At 36.2% G+C, this 23,795-nt stretch overlaps 1 pseudogene; it reads right to left on the minus strand.

Annotated features, from left to right (window-relative positions):
• Positions 1 to 8,723: 8,723 nt before the first annotated feature.
• LOC142631449 (protein THALLO-like) lies at positions 8,724 to 21,587 on the minus strand (annotated as a pseudogene).
• Positions 21,588 to 23,795: the final 2,208 nt, after the last annotated feature.

Here is a 23,795-nt window from a genome sequence, read left to right on the forward strand (position 1 = left end):
TATTTGGTACTTTGTCCTAAGTGTGTTGAGTTGAGATTCAGTCATGGACGATCTAAAATCGTTTACCGTCCAGAGAGGCAGCATGACGAACTCCCTAAGGCCATCTGGGCCAATTACTGATTGGACGGGAGGATCCACACCGTCCAAGCTACTACTGGACGATTCTGAACTCTCCGTCTCTAGACCACCATCAAGGGAAGAAGAGGTACTTGACGGATCCCTTTCTTCACTTGAAGTGTCAGGATCTTTTGGACCTGACGGAAACTTTTCATCGTAGCCCGCCCCCTCGCGGACAAACGACTGGTTACTTGACGCACTAGACATTACCTACATTTATGACGGTATAACCTAAGACACCGACGGTTCTAAAGAAAGTGCATATACTTAAAACAATGAAATTCAAAGAAAGACGGAGAAAGGTTTGGAATACATACCGGATTTGCTGAACGACAGGAAGGCACTTTAGTTGTGACGGTTGCGCTCTGCTCACAAGTTTTTGACAAGAAGAAGAAATGAAGGGAGGAATATCTGGCCTTTTATAGAGCAAAGGGCACGGAATACGAAGCGACGCCTCAGATTTGGGAAATAGCCAATCCACGAGGGCCACGTGCTCTTCGTCAGAAATACAGGCCACGTGTCATCCGTCGTGGTATACTAAGCCCGTTCCCATCTGATACATTGTATACAGTCATTCCATGGATCCGTCAGGTTGTAAGGACGGATCCAAGGACTGAAGGGGGCAACTGAAGGGGATAAAAATGGTAAATAGACGGAGACGTTGAGGACGGATCGACACTATCATTGACCCAGCTATGACGGTTGGGTGTTGCTGAATGTCCGTCTTGTATAAATTAATTATGGATGCCACGTGGCATGTCGTTTGATATATTTCAGATAAGCCTTTGCTTTATCCCCACGCAAACGTATACGCTTAGACCTCTTGCGACACACGTTTGGGAAGACTCCTATATGGAAAGGAACTTGAGAAGGAAGTTGTATCCTTAAAGAAAGGTAATTCTACTCAATATAAATACCTCAGAAACCCTAGGTATGAAGGTACGCATAATATTCTTAACTCTAGCACTCTAGGGTTAAAGGAACAAGATTCTAACTTGACCTTCGGAGGGTATTCGGCCGACACCACACCGGTGCTCTCTTCTAGGTTCTTCGTTTTCTTTTTGCAGGTGTTGCTTTCGTTTGAGGAGCGCTTGCAACTCACTGGTGATATTTTCGGCATCATCATATATATAGAGAGAGAGAGAGAGAGAGTTAAGAACAAAAAGTGTCTGAAGGAATAGGTGGATTTTCAGTTTCTTTTTTCATAGTTTTATTGGGAAAGTAGGATCAGCATGCTTTAGAAGGGTTAGCTATTACAACGTGGAATGTTTGGTATCTACAAAATACTATTATTCATGGTGGTACTCTTTAATCTTCTTCAAATGTGGTGTTGTCCAGTCTGAATTTGTTATAGAGGATTTTCAACTAGTTTTGAACCAAAAAAATGAAACGACAATCTATCCCTGTTGGTTCTATTGTCAATAGTGCTTGGATGCCTCCACTGCGTGTTATTTATAAGATCAATTGGTCTGTTCAGTTTATACTAGAGCTTTGACCGTAATGGATTGGGTGTACTTATCCGTGATGCGGAGGGTGCTGTTATATAGCATATAGGTGTTCTAAAATTCCATGAGTTCAAGGCCTCTTGGACTCTTTTCTCTCAGGAGTAAATTGAGGTGATTATATTCTCACAAGAGACTGGATTATATTTTTGAGAATGATGATGCTACAACTATTAGAGCCTTATATTAAGGATGTTCTTCAAATAATCCTTTTAGCCATCTAATAGAAGAAATTTTTTTTTTTTTTTGAAAGGGAAGAAATTCAAATATGTTGCTAGAAAGCTGTGTTTGCTAATTTCTATATCTTGCTGTAACGTGATCTCTAAAATCTGTTGGCAATTCAAGCAAAAGGTTGCCTTGCATTTTTAGCTGCTTTAAGTAACTGTACCTTTTAAACAAGTTTTCAATAAATTTCTAACTTGAAAAATTAAAAATAAAACCTGGAAAACAAGCTCACCATAACCATATCACTTTCGAAAATTTGTAACAATAGTACCACCCACTTCTAGGCTCTATTAGTTGGTGTGGTTTCCGAATCCCCACCGGATAGTCCCAATTTACCGTGGAAATAAAAAAAATAGAAGTATTGATATGGTAACGATCATTAACTGCTGATGGCCTATAATTTTTATTCCACATTTCCAATTTTTATTCAAAATTTCTAATTTTTTTTGGTAAGTGGATCTGACTTCTGTTCAACGCATAAAGGCCAAGACAGAGATGACCAATATAGCAAGTGATCCCAGGCCGAGTATAATCCAAGGATAATAACTGGAGAAAGGTAGAGATACCAGTAGTAACAACCCCAAGCCTCCAGCAGCAGCCCCTATGGTTCCAAAGATGCGCGCATCCAATGATTTCCTATGCCTGTGCAACATAGAAGGCATGCAACAAAGGAAACCAAAAACATTTATAGCAATAAGGCAGCCTAAAATCGTGGAAGAAATTGCCCCACTGTTATAAAAGTCAACAACAGCAATTGTTATTGCGGCAATTATGGCCATGAATGTCCTTGGTATTCTAGAGAAGTCGATCTCTTCCTAGTTATTTTCTTGTATTCCCTATTCTATGTCACCACCGACTCTACGTTGGCGTTCGTGTTCGTCATCGCCTGATCTGCTCCCCTCTGCATTTCTATCTCCACCTTGATTTTCTCCTGATGCGCTTCCCTCTCCTCTATCTTGACCTTGACTCTCACCTGATAAGCTTCCTTTGCCTTCTCCATCTCGATCTTGATTCGCCCTTGATCTACTCCCCTCTCCTTCTGCATCTCGACATTCACTTTCAACTAACCCACTACCCTTTCCTTCTTCATCTCGAAATTCACTTCCACCTGACTCGCCTCTCTCTTGATCTCGACCTCCACAAGTGCTTTCACTTCCATTTTCCCACTTCAGTTCATCTAGACTTCCACCTCGCCTTTCAACACTGCCATTGGCTTGTGAGACACTAAACCTAACTTCAAGCCTCTGGTTTCTTTCAATCTGTAGAGTTGGATGACAATCCCTTTTGATGTCTGGGACCGCCTCCTCTTCGTGACCTCCCCCCATGCTTCCTCCATCTCTCCTTCCACTTCCTTTTTCCCTCTCCAATCCATCCCAACTTTCATCTCGTCCTTCGACGCCACCATTGGCTTGTGAGAAAGGGAACCCAACTTGAGGCCTACTTGCTTTCTGGATATTTGGAGCTAGGTCAAGGTCCCTATTGATGTCTCGGATAGCCTTTCCATCTCGACCTCCACTTATGCTTTTCTCTCTATTCCTCTGCCTCCTTTTGCCCCCTTCTATGTTTTCTTTTTGGCAAGTCCTTTTCCACCTTCTTTGGACCTTAACTCCCTCTTTGGACGTCATAGGCAACTATGATCACAACTCTAAGATCCTGTGTGATAATGTCTATGATGCGGTTAGATGGATCACAGTCCAAATCCCTTTTTCCAGTCTAGCGACGACGATAGACTTTGGTGCTCTGGGGTTGACATGGTGAAGCACAAACAAAAAAAGACTGGAAATCCTATAACAAAAGATATACAAATATTAGAAAGCCATCCGGAAAAGGTTAACCCTATGCTTGGTTTGAAGGAAGAGAATGTGTTATGATTCAAATAGCAACAAACCAACATATGCGTGTAAATGAACTTGGACTCTTAACTTGCACATCAGTTTCTGCAAAGACTTGGGATAAGGATAAAGAAGTTGTAATTGGAGAATTAAAGATTAGGAATGATAAATATTAGGAGCAGTTTAGGAGTATAAATAAATTAGGAGTTGTTTATTAAGCCATCCCTATTATGTAGGAGGAGATAAGTGTAGATTGGTTGTTATCAGACGTTGTTTGTATTTGTAATTCAAATTTCTGATCTAACTGTCGTATGTCTTATTTTAAAGGGAAAAACGTATTAATGGAGGTAAGCAGAAAATTATCCCAGGAGAGTAATTATCTCAAATACAACCAACAACCCTTCATTTAACTCTACAAACATCAAGTTTTATCAAAACGGAAGAGAAGAGAAAAGGAAGGGATGTGATAGATTTCTTAACAAATTTAGTTCATTTCATTTTTGATCATTCTATGCAAATAATGGAAATGATTTGATTTCTCTTCCTTTTCCTTTCAAACCAAACAAAGTGCAAGTGAATAATAGACTATTCATCCAAAAATAAGTAAATAGGATGGAGGTGAGACCTGATCAGTAGTGCCTACCTGACTCGAGAACACATCATCTGCCCGACGCGGGCCAAAATGGGAAATTAGTAATAATTTTTCCAAACAATATAATTAGTAATTATTGTTTATAAACTATATTTTTTACTAGCATCTCAAGTCTAAAAGACTCGATTTTGGACCAATAAATCGAGTTTTATAGAGTCGATTTCTATGGTCTGATGTGGCATTTTTTCCACGTGGCGCCCGCCTGAAAATCGAGTCTCTGAGACTCGATTTATATCTCGACAGTTAGCAACTCAATTTATTCTCCAAGCCACAAACAGAAAAAAGAAAAAAAAAAAAAAAAAAAAAAAAAAAAAAAAAAAAAAAAAAACCTACTGAGTTCTTATTCTTGTTCTTCCCAAGTCTCTCCCAGCCTCGTCTAAATTCCCAAAATTCAAAGTGATGAAAACCCCAGAACCCACAAGAACCACTACCAACACAGTTCTTGGGTTCTAAAAGTGCAGGAAGAAGGCATGGGTTCTTCGAAATCGGAGTAACACAGCCAACGGCGATCTTCGGTGGCATGTGGGTCGACGGCAAAACTTCAAGCCACAAGTGGAGGCATGTCAGGCTGAAGATGGACGCCTGCTTCTTGGGTTTTACACATCGGAGGCCGAAGAAGAGATTTGTGGCGTTGGTTTCACGAACCACCAGTTGACGCGAAATTTGTGACGGCTCGTGGGTCGACGGCCACCACGCATGGCGGCATGTGTCTCCAAAATGGAGATCGAACTATTGGGTTTTGCAAATCGGAGGCTAAAGAAGAGATTTGCAACATCGGTTTCGCGAAAGGATAGAGAAAAACTAGCAGATTTGAAGGGGCGAACTGATGGTGTGACGGTTGTGGCTTCTTCTTCTTTGTTTGTTAGCTTGGTAAACTCAGGTGAAAGAGACAAAGGGGAAAAGAAGAGAAAGAAGGTAAAATAAAGCTATGAAAATTGTATTAAAAGTTGTTATGTTATTTGCTTATAAATCGAGTCTTAGAGACTCGATTTCCAAGTGGACGCCACGTGGAAAAAATGTCATATCAGACGGAATCAGACCATAAAAATCGACTTTCAAAGACTTGATTTATAGGCTTAAAATTGAGTCTTTTAGACTCGAGATATTAGTAAAAAATATAGTTTGTAAGCAGTAACTACTAATTATATTGTTTGAAAATTATTGCTAATTTCCCATTTTGGCCCCCGACGCGAGAACACATTCTCTGCCCTACGCAGATTCTCCTCTGTCAGTTCCGGGTACAGACGCACATGCCGAAATGGCCGAACCACAAACACTATTTCCCCATAGAATAACTGATCGAGTTGGCTCTCTGTGTCTTCCTCCATCTGACGTGAGTACACCCCAATCTCCTCTTCCATTCGTTCTTCACTCTCCTTGCAAAAGCTCTCCATCGCCATCCCTGGGCTTCGTCTCCAATGTATCAAGTTTGCCTCACAAATAGGCTTGAAAAAAATACGATCAGAAATCTCGAAGGAAACCGAAATCGTTCAAGTACAATCAAAGCTTCTCTGCGGAACTCAAATTCGAGATGATTTAACAGATCCAATCAATCACGTGATGAAGAGAATCCTTCTGGATTTGGAGAAAGTCCAAAGTGGAATTTCTGCATCGAAATATTATTAATTTATTATTAATTACAGATTAGTCTTTAGGCCAAGTGATATAGTCAAAAGTCGCAACTAATTTCATTATAATACTGTTTTCTAGAATCGTTATCTTTTTTCTTCTTCTTTTTGACATATTATATCATCAAAAAAAAAAAAGGGGTGATCAATTCTGTAAATCATAATCTTGTTGGACAAAGGATACTCTACAACTTTCGCCAAGATGAAATCAAATTCTTGGGAACGATTTCTTCAAGAAAGTCCTTCTCTCCGTTCAAAGGATGCAGGACGTTTAATCGCTTGCATCTCGTCCACTACAGTTGTAACGTTTATGGTTCTTCCACAGGAAAACGTCGAAGGAAGACTAGTTCCAGTCTTGTTCAAAGACCGTCCGACGCTCTATTCCGTGTTTCTAATCTCTGCTCTCTGTGCATTTTTGGGCTCCATGGGTTCTATGCTGATCCAACACAAGCCAAGGGTTGAATATTTTTGCAGGGTTATTGGCGTGGCTTTTATGTTATCAGCACTAGTCATTGTCCTCTACGCCACAGCTCTCTGGTTTGTAGTCATCCCCCTCCCCTCCTCAATGTAACAAAAAAAAAAAAATATATATATATATATATATATTTTTTTTTTTTTTTTTCCGATGACAATGAAGAATCTTTGTGTAATGGTATTTTAGTTTGCTTTTATAAAGAATTTAGCTCAATTACTCGAAGCTTTTGTTGTTTGGATTTTCTTTTCTTTTAGTTTTCTAAATTGTGTTTGATGTGAATATAAATATTTAACGAATCCAATAGTTGCGATTTGTGAAGTTCAGAGCAGCGAAATTGAAATTCTTGAGAAACTATTTCACTTGTCTTTTTATTCTTTTTATTTTTTCTTGAAAGTTTTCAACTTTCAAAAACCATTAACACAAATAGAATTTAATGAAAAAAATAACCCCATCTGAGAGCATATGTCTTTGAGCAATTACTACAGCACATTAAAGTTTGTGAATCTTTGATGACTTATTTGGGCAAATTAACCTAGAAGGAAGTCAGGAAGGGTTATAAGCTTTTAATTGGGAAAATCATTGCTAGGAAAATTTCATGGGCAGTAAATTAGACGAATTATCATGAAATTTTCCTTTCTTAGAAAAAGAACACAAACCCAAAGCTTCTTCGACAAAAACATGAGATATCAAACTTGAATAAGTAAACTAATTTCGTGATTAGGTCAAACTCAACTCAAATAAAATTAAATGAACTAATCATGATAACTTAATTACCACCAAAGCATTTCATTCATTGACAACACTAAAATAATAGTAATTACATGATTATTTGAAGCCCTGGGCATTTCCTCTTGAATATTATAATTTAGTTTTGACATATGTTGAGTCTAGAGTTTAGGTCGGTAGATTGTGAGCAAAAGTATCTTGTAATTTGTCTTAGAAAGTTTATCTTTAAATTCAAGACTGCTACTCAAGTTTCTGCATAACAAGTACAAGCTTTATGGTCTGTTTGGATTGAGAGAGAAGTAGAGTAGAGTAGATTTAGCCCAAAATTAGTCTATTTTTAGTCGACTCTACTCTACTCCCCTCCACTCCCCCTCCTTCTCCTCTCCATCTAAACAGACCCTAAGTTGTTTGATAAAAAGTCATTTAATTGAACAATTAAGTTTTTGATAGATAGAGAATATTTTGAATCCATCGAACTGCATAATTCAGAAATGCAAATTCAACACCTCCTAGTTAGGGCTATCCACGACCTGCTTGAACCTAAAACCCTATCATCTTCACCCGAAATCGTCCGATCAAAGCTTGGTTTCGGTCGGACGTGGGTCGCCAGCGCAAGGACCCGAGATCATCGGTTCAAGTTGTAGGTTGGCTGTCTGAGAAACCGACGAACCCGACTAGCCTGATGAGCTGTTCTTCCCTCGTCGAAAATCACGAGTTTCGGCCAAAAACCGGTAAGTCCAAACTCTTTTCTTCAACGACGTAAGCAGATTTCGGCCAAATCCATCAAGATCTCAGCCTGATCTTTATTGATATAGGGAAATATCGGCCAGATCTCGTTAGATCCGACCAGATCTGGCAATATTTCAACCAAAATCCGGCCAGATTTCGCTCCACTCTAGCAAACCCAAAACTGACCGATATGGACCCGAAACCGATACGACCCAAACCGACAAACCCGAAACTATATACAGGTCAGTTGCGGGTCAAACGTTTCCCCACCCGATGCATTCAGGGAGGTCCGAGTTGGGCACAAACCCGACCCTGCCTTGTACAACCCTACTCCTGGTAATACTGTAGAAGGAACACAAGAAATGTTATAGTGGCTTTGCAAATTGAAATCGAGTAGCTTGCTCTCGGGCAAAATTATAGTGCAGGATTGTTAGCTTTAATTGAGAAAATCATATCTACGAACAATTCATGAGCTGTAAATTAATTAACTAATCATTAAATTTTCTTTTATTAAAAAAAAATGAGCAACCAATTCTCTATTTTCCTATAATAAATAACACCCAGTTATGTTCAAATAGAATTAAATGAATCAATCATGCTATTTTAATCCTAGGCTTGGCTCACGTTTACAATCATATCGATACCTACTATAGGCCTACCTCCAAAATCACAAACCTAGCCTAAATATACCTCTAACCCCCTTTTCATCCTAACCTCACCCTGCACCAAATCTTGTGAAAAGAGAAAGTGCCATTGTGCGAGATCCCTTTTTTTATGTTTAAAAATAATAATTAAAAAAAAAACAGTATATAAGCTAATTATTTGAAGCCTTGCCCATTTCCTCTTGAAATATTATATTTTAAATATATTAATATATATGAGATATCAAAATTTGGATTGGAGACAGACACAAACATGATACATGCTCCAACTAGCGCTATGCAACTGACAAAGTAGAAAAATTGAAACAAAAAAACAGTATTTAGTTCTTGAATCTAACACTCCGGCTGGTTGCTACATTAATTCCAGAGGCTTCTCCACCATAAGGACCAATAGGTTTCTTGATCTCCTGCACCTGCCCTTTCCGGCGATTCACTTTTTTCTTGTGTTGTTCCTGCATATTTTACAAAAGAGAGAGATTAGTTACTAAATACAAGAATAAGTTATTTGTCACATTCAAGCAATCTGTCATAATACCTTGTATTTCATCCTAGGATTTTTGGTTTGATTCTTGCGGTTCCAAGTCAGCCCTCTGTTCTTCTCCATCTGCAGCAAGTTTGACAGAAAATATATAGTGAGAGTTTGGAGACAAAGATTATGGTCAAGATCTAAAAAGCCGGTGAAAATGGGGGTGTGCTCACCTCGTGATATAGCATTTTCCATCAATGGGTTCAGGAGAAGATGGGACTACCGCTGAGGTCCTGCAGAAACAGAAATGTTTTCAGAATACAAGACTACCAGAACCACAGAAAATCTAAGTGTGTAGCAACAGCAATTAAAGATTTGACTGGCACTCATAAACCATAAAAATTGCAAGACAAAAACAATAATAATATTAATAATCAAACATGCACACAAACATATGGACAGAAAAATCTATAGCACATGAGAATAAACTTTTACTGTATTATACAGCACAAAGGGATTTGAACAAGTTATTCTTCATATTCATAGATGTAATACTAATTACAAACCCATAGAGGGAATCCAGAAACCTGACTATAACTATTAGGAGGTAGCAAAAAGTATATCATCTAATCACAGTGCAGAAACACACCTTGAATACATATCAGCTTTGGCGGCAAGTTTTGCAGCTCGTCGTTGTTCAGCTTGTTTGTAATATTCATCTTCTGAATCTCCTGTATCACCATCCCCCATGTCAGCATCCCCATCGACCTCAAAATTGTCAACTTCATCCACAACATCATCCTCAGATTTGATCCAGCTCCAACCAACACTCGGAGCTCAAGCTTCCTCCGCCTTTCTCCAATATCCTCCCTTTTAGGTAAATCATCATCACCAGAAACCACCTTCCATATAGATTGAATAAAAATGTTATTTAAATAGAGACAGTTTTAAACTTCTCAAGAAAATCAACTAGCAATATGGTTTCCCTAAGTTGAGAATTTTTTCTTTTTCTTAGCTATTGGAATATTTCATCAGAAAGAAAAAGAATCTATTATTCACACAACACAGTCAAAAGTTTCTCCATCATATTACAACCTAAAATTCGATAGAACCAAAATCACATACATAAATCAACTATTGAATCATCCACACAAAAATTTAGGACACTACCATAGTAGATAGATAGTAAAATACAATAAAGTTGTTGGGTTGCAATATGAAGGCTATAAATGAACCAAGCCAAGAAACATGATGAAAATTCAGGATTGTAAATGTAATTATATTTCGTACACGATTCGAGCTCGAAATCATTACCAAACCAGATTAGATGCTGGAGCTTAATTCGTTTTTCTTGCTGAACAAACTTAAGCTTGTTCACGAGCTTACATGATTAACTTACTTTTTTTCCTATGACTAAAATATTTTATTCCTTCACCAACAAATTTAAAATTAAAAAAAAAACAAATAACTTAATTATAGATGAAATTATATTATTTGAATTAATTAGATAGATTGTTTTTTGTTTATGAACTTACAAAAGTCAATATTGTATTGTTAAAATTATATATAATTTTATAAAAAAATGGATTTTTTATATTATCAAGATAATATAAATAATAATTTTTTTTTTATGACATAGGAGAACTTCACTCAAATTAGTTGCACGTTGCAAAGCATACTGTACAATAATCCTCACTGTTAATCAAACTCCTACGGGTAACTGACTCCACTCGCCAGAACCAGTTACCGAGTAATCCAAGGACTTTTCACCCCTAACGGGCTAAGCAGTTTATCCTCATCCCTAGGAGGCTAATATAAATAATAATTTGATATTATATGAACTTGTTTACAAACTTACTCAATCCAATGTCAAGCCTATATAAGTATATTTTTATACATTTACACTTACAAACGTACAATATTACACATAAGTCGAGCCTCATTCCCATGAGGTTGTTCACAAACACGTTATCATGTTTGTTATCATGTTTAAGCTTGGCTTGTTATTTGTTAATAGTCATAAATAGCTCAGTTCATTTACAGCTAGTAAGGCATAAATGACTTGACTGATGGTTGAGTCATTTGAGATATTAGGCAAAAAAAGTCGTATCTTATTTGAGTAGAACATTTATGGCAAAGCAGTGGTTTCCAATTTACAACGTACATTCCTGCTTTAAAATGGGGGAAGAAAATTTTTTGTGGTAATTTGTAACCGATGGCAAAACTTAAAAGTTAAGGTACTGTTGAGAAGCCTTAAAACTTAAGAATGGAAAGTAATTGTTGCAACATGCACCAAATTAATTATTTTTTCCCATCAAAATATAAACCCTTAAGTAGCAAAAATGTATTATTAGACATGCACGGCACTCTACCACCAACCTCATGCAACAGTTGAAAAGGACCCATGAAATGTCAGTCTCAATCTTCTTTTTTGGGGGATACCCAACATGGACAACCAACCATTGATGCTCATGTTCAAAATATTATATTAAATTTATAAAAAAAATTAAAAAAATAAAAATAAAAACCAGCTGTTGTATTAAAAAGATTAATTATTTTTTCCATCAAAACAAAAATCCTTAAGCAAAAATATATGTTTTGACATGCAGGGCACTCTACACCCAACCTCATGCAACAATTGAAAAGGATCCATGTAATGTCGGTATCAATTTCCTTTTTTGGGGATACCCAACATGGGCGACCAAACAATGATGCTCATGTTCAAAATATTATATTAAATTAAAATTTTCAAAAAAAAAAAAAAAAAAAAAAAAAAAAAAAAAGAAAGCTTTGAGTAGCCTTAGTACCCAGCTGATGTATGAAAGAGATCAACTGTATATATATGTGTGTGTGTGTGTGTGTGTGATGGTTTTCTTTCATATGCAGGCTACTATTGTATTGATTGATGAAATTAATGTCCATATAAACTCACACACACAAAGAGGAGGTCCAATCAAGTTTTATACCTTGGGCTTATTTGTTTTAGCAGAAACAATTTGGGAAAGTTTACTTGTTTCAATGAACTTGCACGACCATTATTGAATCTAGTAGCCCCCACGTCTACAGCATCATCATCGAAATTCATATGTCACAAGTCGTCTGTTCCATTCCAGCTTCAATGAATTAGGACTCAATATTTCAGAAAGAGGCCAACACTAGAGAGCTTAGGCAGAAACAGTACCCATTAACTGGCTTCAAACGTTTCTGGGCTTTATCAGACTTTGAAGCTCTGGAACTAAGGATACCCTCTTGTTTCAATCTTTCTTCAAGGGCAGCTCTAACTTCTAACATTTCCATGCTTTGTACACCAATTTGATCACTCTGCCATATTTTAACAGTTGCACATTAGCCAAATTGCAGCAACAAATATTTATGTTAAAAGAAAAGATATATGGGGACATGTCCTAGATAAGACCAAGTAGCATAACAAGAACCATGTAGCAAACTCGAAATAGTTAGGATTTATCTTAGTTGTGTTGAATTGAGTTAAAATAGAAAAATAAAAATTAAACATAACAAAAATGATTGATATCAGAAAAGAAACATGAAAAGCATCAAACTTATAATCTCAAATTTGTGATCACATCTCCATCAAGAGTAATTCACCTGGCGTTTGCGTTTTCCTGCTTTGTTCTCACTATCCTTCAAAGGTTCCATGTTTTCCAACTCAGCTGTGTTATGAGGCTGCAGTATTAAAAGAAAACTAAGACATGAACTAAAAAGAGAATCACTCGAAAACAAAGCATGTATTACTAAGTTAAAGAAGTAAAAACAAACATGTTTGGTAGCAAAAAGACATACCACTGTTGTTTCTTGGGTTTCAGCTGAAGGATGGGGCCCCTGATCCTTTGTTACAGAATCACTTGACCATGTAGTATTCTCTCTACCCAACTTTACTACCATTTCAACCCCTTGATTGTTGTTCAGGAACTCCTCAAGTTCAGATGGAAGATCCCATCAAGTTGTTTTGTCTGTTAGTGGAGAAAACATTAAAAAGAAGCAAGTTGTCAGGGAAACCAATCCACATCTGAAATAACAAACCAGTATACCTCAATGACAGAACTACTATAATCATCTTTGTGCACAAAATGAGAAGAAAAATATGGGTAGAACACAGGTACTCATATGATCACAGAGGTTAAACATTGTCACATATAAAGCAATTTGATAAATGTAATACATAGAAAAATAATTCATCTTTTCCCAGTTGTTAACCAACTAGACCAGACCAATTTTTAAAGATAAGCTTAGATCCTATCCACATCTTTTTAAAATTTACCAATAATATATGGTGCATACCATATCAGATATGAAAGTACTTAGTTTTAACTTGTACAACCATCTATTGCAGCTATGTTGGCATTGCTTTTTTTTATTTTTAATTATATGCAGTTTTCATCAAAAGCAATAGATAGGCATACTTAGAAAGGCCACCATTCAACAGTTGTCCTTATCTGAAAAAAAAAAAATACATACAGATGTGTGTGCGCGCGCGCGCGTGTAACGCAGCAATTAAAGCATAACAAATTTTAGATACATATCTATATGTAAGTTTAAGAAGCAATGCCCATCTATATAGCATTGCAATATATCCTAACAATGACAGATTAGCAAGATATTTTAAATATTCCATTATACCTGGTTGCAGAAACTACATAGATCACTCAAAGACTAAGTTATGAAGGTAACTCCCAATGGATTGACTATTATTCTAAACATGGTAAGACAGACAATAATAGTCACAGTGCACCAATTTAACTAATTTGAGAGGGGAACCTGATTCCTTAAAGAGAGGCAGAAATACAAAAAATGTATAAAAATATTAATGTACCATCAATAGAGAAACATAAGCCACATTGCGTACACATTATGTAAGTACCAACTTTTTTAACAGATTAATACAAACAGATGATTGTTTTAGGACAACAACACTTATAACCACCTACTTATCAAAAAATAATAATTTTAATTTAGCATTTTGATGGAGAAGAGAAGACCTTATCCAATAAGCTCTTGATCTCTACAAGGCGAGCTAGCACAGAATGATCACGAATGGGCTGCCCTTCAGACTTGAGAAGGAGATAGAAAGTTATAGCTTGGCAATACAAGAGCAAAAGAAGCTGCTTCATCTCCAAATAACGCGCTCCTCCTTCCATCATGATTTCCTCCTTTTTAACCTTACAACATCAAAGCATTTAAAATGCTGAATGCTAAGAAACCAATCAAAAGCATCTTTACATGCTATGACCTTTTGTGCGTGTGTGAGTGAGAGAGAGAGAGAGAGAGAAACTGTAAATGAAAATTGGTGTGAGGACACTGGCAGGATGTACAGGGAGAAGAGTAGGAACCACAAATATATGAACCCAGTTGGGACAACATAATGAGTCAGATCTTCGAGCATTTAAACATTCAAACATTTTAAAATCTTTTGAAAGCTAAAAAAAATTCAAGGAGCATCACATATCAAAGAGAAACCTATTACCAACACCCTGCAGATACCAAAGATAAACATAGAACAAAGCATAATATAAGCCCCTCAAAAAGGAAAAATTCAGAGATAAATCAATCCATTTCTAGGTAGACTCCATCTAAATAATCCTTAATGAAGCGATGCACTTTATACTACTTACAATAAACTAATCAAAGAAGAAAATATAATACCATGCTTAGAAGTGGATCCACTTTTTTCTCAAGCTGTTCAATTGCATCATTCAGCTCCGACAGCAAGCCAACTAATTCTGGAGCAGAACTGTGGGATAAAAACATTATTAACCAAGCATGCAGAAGCAAAAGTTATCACTGCTAATGATAAAAAATAAAAAAATAAAAAAAGAGAGACAGACAATTATAGCAAGAAGCAGTGATTAGAGGCCTCCCCCAAAAAAATAAAACTCAGCAAAATAGCTTATGAGCATATTTAAGCAGCAATAAGTGGATCAAGATCTAAATAATAGAAAATCTACAATTATCACAGTCAAGCATGTATTTGATATATACAACAACCTATGTAAGAAATTCAATGCCTCCATAGCAAAACAACCACATTATACATACATCCAATTAACAGTTAACAAGGCTAAAAATTAACAACATGGAGCAGGGGCATGATGAGGAGCTCAATAGAAACAGTCTAACAGAAGAGGATGCAGGCAGAAGATCTCTTAATAAACCACCACAAATACTAAACATCTTTAGATTTTGCAGCACCAGATGAGTTCACGGAACCAAAGCCACATGTAATATGATAACACATTGTTAAGGAGATAACGCCTTAGGGAGCCACCAACTGAGTAATTAATATAATATATAAGGACACCACTTATCCCGAAAGACTTAAGCCTGTGAGTTTGGGCCCAACTATGTTGTATTAATCACTCTATCTTGACATTCTTATATAATGTGGAACTCCACTCGCACATGTATTCCCAACTCACATTCTATTAAATGTAGGTTCCACCTCTAGAAAGTGGATGGAACACCTTTTTTTTACATGTCCTTTTTTACTACTTCTATTGGCATTATTTTTTGTCTTCCTCTACCTTTTTTGTTCCCTAAACTTGAATCAACTTATTCTTTCTCACCGGTGCATTACTTGCTGTCTTTTGAATGACCAAACCATCTCAAGAAAACCTCCCTCACCTTTTCATCAATATGGGCCAACCCTATCCTTAAAGGGAATTTCCTCATTTTGAATCTTATTTTATCAAAGCTACAAAAATCCATTACTCTAAAGAAATTGTCAACTTAACTATCTCTTTTTTTTTTATAGGTAATAAAAGTTTTATTGATAGCAAAAATGCAATGTGTTTACAATTAAAAAACCCAACTATCTCAACACCTTCAGTTTCTCTTACATATAGTGAATAATGGTCGCCCACTTGACATCAAGCAACAATTGCTATAATCCAACGGCATGTCAAATCACCTTTTAAAAACTTCATTACAAGTACAAGGCCCACTAATAAATCCCCTAGACACCCTTATTTTCATTCTTAGAAAACCCCTCCCCTTCCCTACCCCTCAAAAATAGATTCAATTTCTTCATATAGTTGAACCAAGATCTTTTCTATAAATAATATAATTGCAAGCATAATTTTTCCACAAAATTTGGAGCTATGAAAGCATAAGAAAAGGGGAACCTCCCTAGTTGAAGGAAGCAAAAAAATACTGCAGACCCATCTGCAAATATTCCTGTGGCATGTCCTATGTTGTTACTTTGAAGTAAGAAGAATGGATAGGCCAATCTGGTTACTCCATCATGTTGAAAGACACAATGAATCTATCGTGCATCTTGTATTAGTTCCCTCCTTCATCAGATTTCTACAAATTCTTACTCAATCTTTGGCTTTCTCTAAGATAGCTAGACTAGCTCAACAAAATAAATTTCTAAGCAAAAGCACCCCACACTAGTTTTCATCTCTGACCATAATCTTATTAGATTTATAACACCACCACCTGTTTGAGCTCTGGAATGGCTATTACTTATGAAGCTAAAAAACCTTTCTCCTTATCATTTTCTTCTGAGTATTACATTTCAGCCTTGATCAAAAAGAGTTAGCTCAAAAATATAACACACGAACAAATGCAGAAAGATAAGAACTATACAAATAAAAATTGAAAAACCTTACCTATGTAAAACATCCATTTGTTCCTCCTTTGATAGAGCACTCAAATCTTTCTTAACCTCCTCATATGCTGCTCCCGTGTCATCAAAGGCTTCCTTTATCTCTGGATATTTTTTTCTGCCATTTCTTTTGGCTGACATTTCCTGTACAAGCAGCGATATTGGGATATGTGTCATTCAAAAGAATTTTTTTTTTTTTTTTGATAAATAACATAAGGATATTATTAATAATAATAAAGAAATTGCCAAGCCGAGTACATTGGGGATGTACTATGGGTGCAAAAATCAAGAAACAAAAGAACAACGGTCAAGAAAAATAGAAAAGGAAGAACAAGAAAAATGAGAAAAAACCACACTCCATTCAAAGAGAGTGTGTAAGAAAAAAGACTTAATCTCCAGCAAAGAGCGTTCGCAGCCCTCAAAACTTCTAGCATTCCTTTCTCGCCAAATGCACCAAATCAAGCAGCGAGGTACTAATTTCCAAACATCAATGTGACGATGTCGCGTAAACTTTTCTTGCCAAGCCTCAAACACCTCAAGAACAGTACAAGGCATAACCCACTAAATACCAAACAAGCAGAAAACCAAAGACCACAACTCCCAAGCTATGGTGCAATGAAGTAGAAGATGATCCACCGACTCCCCACACCTCTTACACATAAAGCACCAGTCAAGCACAATCACTCGTCTTTTACGAAGATTGTCTGTTGTTAAGATCTTACCTAAGGAAGCAGACCAAGAAAAGAAGGCTACCCTTGGAGGAGCCTTCGATTGCCATATCATTTTCCATGGAAAGGAAACAAGATTATGAGGGTAGAAGGAACTGTAATAACCTCTAACCTCAAAATTAATAGTCCATACACCCCTTTAAAAGTAACAAACAATAAAATATGGATAAGACATGTACCCCGGTAACATATTGGTGTTATACGTGCAAAGGGAGTGAACAATCTGTGGATTACTTAATGCTTCATTGTCCTATAGCTTCTGAATTGTGGTGTATCACGTACGGTATTCAGGTTCATTGAGTTTCTTGGGTGATGCCAAAGTCAGTTGTGGATTTGATATCCTCTTAACAAGGTCATTTTCGTAGACATCAGGATACTGTTATTTGGAGAGCCATTCCTCATTGCTTGAAGTGGTGAATTCGGCGGAAGCAGAATGCTCAGTGTTGTTTGAGGACAGTAAAAGATATTTGTCTGATATTAAGCTGTTTTTCTTTAAATGTTGTGTGAGTGGATGTTAGTTGTGGGTTCTCCTTCTTTATGTTCATTATTTGATTTTGTTGATCATTGTAATCTGTTAGATTGATTGTATTGCTCCCTTTGTATACTTCAGGTATACTTGGGTATTTGTTTTCTATCAATAAAATTTACTTATCAAAAAAACACAAAAGAGGATAACCCAAGCTTCAAAATAAATACCAAAGGTTTAACTTACTTATATCTTTACTTCCTTTTTTCATTAACAAGGAGAGAATATTGAACCCTCACCTCTAGAGTTAATTCCCTATCACTCGGATCACTACAATCTTCAATTGCATCAAGGCCAAAGTCTTCAATTGTATAAGATTCTTCTTTTTGCATCTGTAGTTTCTTAACCACTTCCTCCTCCTTCAAAGGTCCGTCATCATCACTTCATTGTGCCTTCATCAGAAACAAAAAGGTTAGAGCAACTACAAAGACTACCTCAATTATATACACATGATTGCATTAAGAAATTAGTTTGTGAACAAGATTGTTTCCATAGAGGCAGTTAGTGATTGTTGCTGAAATATATATATATATATATATATATATATATATATATATATATATATATATATATATAATACAAAGGGGAAAAAGTGAGAAGGGGTGTGGAGCATGATTGGACAAATAGCAAATAATATTCAAATCATCACCTTGTAATCAGCATTATCACCATGATAATATTCCTTCTTTTTCCACCCCATAGAGACTCTAGTTCTTCCTCATCATCTTCAAGCATAGCATCTTCAACTCCACCAAATTTTTCCTGTAAATATTTCTGTGTCCTAACCACTACAGACAATATGCATAATTAATCATACAAAACGTTACTCCAATTATTGTAAGAACCAAAGGGAATAACAATTGAGAGTTTATTATGTAAGAAAATATGTAGAGAACGATTTAGAACCCATCCCCGCTCCCCCTCTCCCCCAAAAAAAAGAGAGATACTCATCGGAGTCCATTCTATCGTTTCAGCCAAGGGAATACCAAGAGGCTACCTAAGGTCACTTATAAGTGCCCCATAATAATTCCAAAATAGCCTAATACCAATTAGCCAACTTGAAAACACCCTAAATTACACTTCGGAGATATGTAACCCTGGTGCAGGTGTAAAATTGATGAATATGCATGTGTAGGATGTATGATTACTTTTTCTTAATGAATTAATTTACTTGTCCCAAAAAAAAAAAAAAAAGTTATAGGAATATGCATGAAACACAATGACATAGAGAGTTGGGTTGGTTTGCAGCAGCATTGATTAACTACAATGCTCATTCTTTTATTACTAATTTGTGTTTTCAGTTTGAAGCAGTCAAAACTTTTTTTTAATATTTATTATATACATCTACATCAATATTACAGGCTCTTGTACGGAATAATGGTATTTTATTTAGCTAATGAAATCTTTTACAAATGTAAGTGTGATTCTTTTTTTCTTTTTCTTTTTTGGAGGTGGGTGTTAAGCAAGAATTTCCTCTAATTCAACTTCACATTTTCTCAATTAGAGCATCTCTATTTATGTAGATGTAGTTAAGCAGTTGTTTTTTATCGAAAAAAAAACAAAAAACAAAACAAACAGCTTGAGATATACTTTCAAAGAACAAAACTGATTAAATGCAATGCAAGAAATTGCAAAACCAATTTCCTTACTTTTTGCAATATCTCCAGTTTCATCATCTTCATCCTTGTCATCACTGATACCCTGTAAGCAACATTAGGATTGCCAAGTGGGAAAGAACAAAGATACAAACAAAAATCACACTGATTGCTACATGCTTATGCTCAATCATACAAACTTACAAAATAAGAATTCTGCCTTAACATGTTTGTTTCAGTTATACAGAAGAGATCTATAAGGTTTTTTTTTTTTTTATGATAGGTAAAAATTATTTAGAAGAGGTTTGTATAGGTTTGGCACATAAAAGGCTCTCTTAAATTTCACAATTCTTTTTAGCATTCTTTATCAAGATCTTTTAAATGTTTAAAAGAGTTATATGCTTTCACAAAACTAAACAAAATGTAACTTTAAACCAAATTCACACATGACAAGGATTTTTATTCAACTAAAGTTTTTTTTTTTTTTTATATATATAAGTAACAACATTTAATTGGAAAAGAAAAAACACTAAAGTAAATCCTACATTATTCTCAACTGGAAGAATCTATTTTAAAATTTCAAAGCAACTATTACTACTTGATATAAAAGGGGAAAAAAAAAACCTTGAGATCAAAGATAGGTATCTCATCATCTGAGTCCACAATATCACCATTCGCATTTAGCAGGATAATATCCCTCTGCTTATGAACTGCAAACACAAATAAACATTAGAAAACCCATCAATTTTTCCCAAAAACAAAAACAATAGTACAAATACAAAATAAGTTTGTCACTGACTCCATAACATTGAAACAGTAAGCAACAGAAATACAATAAAATCAGAGAGCTTAAAAAAAAAAAAAAAAAAAAGAGCATCAAGCTCAGTGTACTAAAACGCTCTCAGTCAAATTGAAAAAATATAGGCCAAAATACATTGTTTTTCTCTAAACTTTTAACCCTTGAGCAATTTTAGTCCTTGAAGTTTAAAGAGATCACATTTAGTCCCCAAAAAACTGAAAGTGATCACTTTTAGTTCCCAACAAACTAAAAGTAATGGCTTTTAATTCCTAAAAAGTTAAAAGTGATCAATTTTAGTCCATATCAAACTTAAACCGATGGCTTTTAGTCCCCAAAAAACATAATTTTAGTCATTGAAAACATAGATTGATCACTTTTAGTCCTTAAAAAGACAGAGTAATCGATTTTAGTTCTTATGAAGTGACGGTGTATCATTTTAGTTTGGCCAGGGACTAAATGCGATCACTTTAAACTTCAAAGACTAATATTGCTCGTGAACTAAGCTTCAGTGTGTTTAGGCCGAAAATATAAAGGAAAATACTAACTGCACAAATTATTCAAAACCCATTAGCTTTTTTCTTTCTCTTTCTCAACTAAGAATACTACCAATACAAAAATAAAAATAAGTAAGTTATCGATTCCACAACATCCAAATTGTGAGCAGCAGCACAAAAAACAATGAATACAGATTCTCAAATTCCATCTCCAAGTTCAAGTCTTTGTTTAATAACTACACAAAGAATTGGAAAAAAAGAAACAGAGAATGAGCTTTGCTTACAGGCATCAATTTCGTCGTCCATGTCATCCGAGGCAACGCCACGGTTGCGTGAAAAACTCTTAGGGTTTATTACCTTTCCACTCTTACCCATTGCTACAAAGATTCAAAGAAGTAAAATGAATAAAATAAAATTAACAAAATCCCTATATCATAAATTCCTAGTTCTATTTAATTACATAGCTTACTGGGGTTCTTAAAAACAAGGTGATATGAATAGAAGAAAAGTATTACCAGAACTGAAAGGTGGAGCAGAGAGAGGGAGTATTATGGTTTGAAATAATAGAGTTGGTCGGAAGCAAAGGATGAAAGCAGGTTGGTAATGTGTAGAGCGGTGGCTGTGGGTGGTGGTGCTTTGCCGAATGGGCGGCGGCAACAATGGGAAGGTGCGGCGCGCGGAGGGTGGGAAACAAATGAAAGCAGAGGAGGAGAGGCGGGGACGCCGAGGACGGGCTTAATACAGGAAAAACCAAAAAATAAAAATAAAAAGTGTTGAAAGACCTGGCCAATTAGTCGGTTTGGCCGGGTTCGGATTCAGGTTCGACCCAGGTCCGAGGAAGCATATCACCTGCAATTAGTTAAATAGGTCATATGCAATCCCTGCAATATGACAGCTGGTCCAATAACATGGTGCCAAATAATTAAAATAAGACACATCAGCATCATCACCTATTCCTATCCTTCGATTATAGAGTAAAACACTATTTCTGTTTGTATATAAAGAATCTAGATCAAAATTTTTAAATAACTATAAAATCTAAACAATATTATTAGTTAGGCAACGTTTCAAACTAATTTGGTTTCTAACAAATCGAGTTCGGGAGACTCGATTTTGGGCTTATAAATCGAGTACATTGTACTCGATTTCTCCATCGCGGCACCGGCTGAACTGGACAAATTGTCCACGTAGATTTAAAACTCGACTGCATTCGATTTGTGTTCAATCGTCCACGTGTCCCAAACACTCAAACTCCCAGATCACTCTCACCAAAACACTCTCAAACACCTTGCACACTCAGTCTCTCGCTCTCACTCTCAAAACCACAGATCACACTCATCCCTCACTCTCAAAATCACAAAAATTCAAACACTCACTCTCTCTCTCACACAGTCTCTCACTCTCAAACACCCAGACGCTTAAACCCACTCAAGCACGAGACTCTCCCTCTCTCTGTCATTCTCCTCTCAACTCATCGGCGGCTTGGCCTCATCGGTGGCTCGTTCTGTCATCGTTGGCTCCTCTCCTCGTTGGACTCTGACCATCTCTCTGACCCACCATCTCTGCGAGCCCAGCATCTTTTCAAGCCTTGTTAGGTCATTCACCGTCTCTCTCTCACTCTCAGGTAATTGATTCTAAGTTCCTTGGTTTTTTTTTTTTTTTTTTAAAGGGTTCTGTACATATAGCTTATTTGTTTGGCTATGGGAGTAATAGATATGTTTTTTGGTTAAATCATTGGTTTGGCAAATATGGGAGTTCTTTGGTTTGGAATATGGTTCCTTTAGTTCTAATGTGGATAATATAGAGGGAGAGGAGCAATCATACATTCAAAAATGTGCAAATCTCTATTATTGATTTGAAATCCTCATTCTTGAGATATTTTTCTCATCTCGCACTCTAGGGTAGTAATATGAATTCACTTGTTGAGTTCATAGATTCTTTGTCTTTTTTGTTAGGATTTTTAGTGTTGGCTAATTCCATGATAAATTTGGGTTTTGTACTTTGTAATATGTACAGGTGTCATAAGGGCTAAAGGCTGAACTTCTGCTCATTGTGCAAGACTAAAGATCTCAGTCAAGTGAGATCCAAAGCTTGCGAGAATGATGATTCAGACAAAAGCTCTCAGTTGACTGAGACCCTATTAAGGACATTCCAAGTTTTACTTTCAAGGCTGTGTTTGTAGCCACCTCAAGCCCAAACCCTACTTTAAAAAAAACTTATTTCAATCGTAATTGCGAGAGAAGGAAGATGGCCACAAAATAAGAGAAAACCGAGAGAGAGCTATTCGTATTCCATCCTTTCCCATTGAATATCCTTGATTGGTTAAGTATTCCAAGCACAAAGATCATCATACTTATGTTGGACTTGCTTTTACAATCAGGCGATCGACTTGTGGGGAGTTGAGGTACTTAGTCTGACTACCTATACGAGAAGTCATGTGAGTAACATGTGTACTGCAACAACCATCAATAGTGGACTTGTTGAGCTAGGCTTGGCCGTGGAGTTTGGGATTTCATTCCATGTACATACACTTGTGTTTGTGTGGGTGTGTTGGTTACTGCATTGAATATGTTTATCTATGCAAACCTTTGCTTGAATATTGAATAATTAACTGCCTGGCTAATAATTGAATTAATCCATTGAAATTGGTGGTTAAGCCATGTAGGGGTCCAAACAACATTTCTTATTTTCAAATGTAAATCTTGTTACTTGCAGTTCTTTTGGAGATTTTGTATAAATCCTTTTTTTTTTTTCCTAAATGGTTTATGCATACATGCTGTTACACAAAGTTTCTTCCTTCTCGCTAACTATTTTCTATATCAGGAAAAAAAAAATGTTTTGTACCATTGGACCTTTTCTTACCTCTGGAATTTCACTATTAAGAGAAGCTTTGTCATCTTTCTGTGTTTTTATTCAAGCACCATTAAAGTCTATGTTCAGTCACACTATTTATCCTTCTAAACAACATATTAAGCTTCTAAGATCTTCGCTCGATCCTCTCTTTGTACTCATCTC

The sequence above is a fragment of the Castanea sativa genome, chromosome 4 (assembly GCF_040712315.1).
Source record: "Castanea sativa cultivar Marrone di Chiusa Pesio chromosome 4, ASM4071231v1".
NCBI classification, from domain to species: domain Eukaryota; kingdom Viridiplantae; phylum Streptophyta; class Magnoliopsida; order Fagales; family Fagaceae; genus Castanea; species Castanea sativa.